This window comes from Teleopsis dalmanni, chromosome X, assembly GCF_002237135.1.
Source record: "Teleopsis dalmanni isolate 2A chromosome X, ASM223713v2, whole genome shotgun sequence".
NCBI lineage: Eukaryota > Metazoa > Arthropoda > Insecta > Diptera > Diopsidae > Teleopsis > Teleopsis dalmanni.
The window spans coordinates 100,696,288-100,697,250 of NC_051848.1; positions in this window are offsets into that span (position 1 = coordinate 100,696,288).

A 963-nucleotide genomic window follows, 5' to 3' on the forward strand; every position below is an offset into this window, starting at 1 on the left:
TATTGACATGAATATCACGGCCAATGATCTTGTTCAAATAATCACAAACAAGTTAGATTGCAAAAAAGCACCGGGATATGATAATATCTCACCCATCATGATAAAAAACTTACCCCTTTTGGCCATAAATTTTATCACAAGACTTTTTAATGCCATAATTAAATTTGGCCTTTATCCAACAGAGTGGAAAACATCCATGATTATTATGATTCATAAATCAGGTAAAGACCCCACGCTTGCCTCTTCATACAGTCCAATAAGCTTACTGCCATGCCTTTCTAAACTCTTTGAAAGAGCACTGCTTTTAAAGCTAAAACCGTTCCTTCACGTTCAAAACTTAATACCGTTCCACCAGTTTGGTTTTAGGGAAAAACATGGAACTATTGAGCAAGTGAATCATATAACGAATGAAATAAGACACGCATTTGAGCTCAGAGAATATTGTTCCGCGATATTCCTCGATGTTAAACAAGCATTTAATAAAGTATGGCATAATGGACTCATATATAAAATACACTGCACATTACCTGCAAATGTCCATTCAGTTTTAGAATCGTATCTGCATAATAGAAGCTTTAAAGTGAAATGTGAATTATATACTTCTAATAATTTCCCAATAAAATCTGGCGTTCTACGAGGAAGTGTTCTTGGTCCTATATTGTATGTACTTTACACATCTAATATCCCGATAAGTAGTTCAGTTGTCACCACAACGTTTGCCGATGATACGGAAATTTTATGCCGAAACAAAAACGCTGTGTTAGCTTCAAACCAGCTTTAAACCTCATTTATTTCGGGTGAAGAAATGGCTGTCAAAATGGCGGATTAAAATTAATGAACTAAAATGTAGACACGTCACTTTTACCTTAAATCGAAGTATATCTCTAACAATTTTACTAAATAACATTCCCATACCACAAGCAGATAATAAAACGTACTTAGGTATTCACCTAGACAGACGAC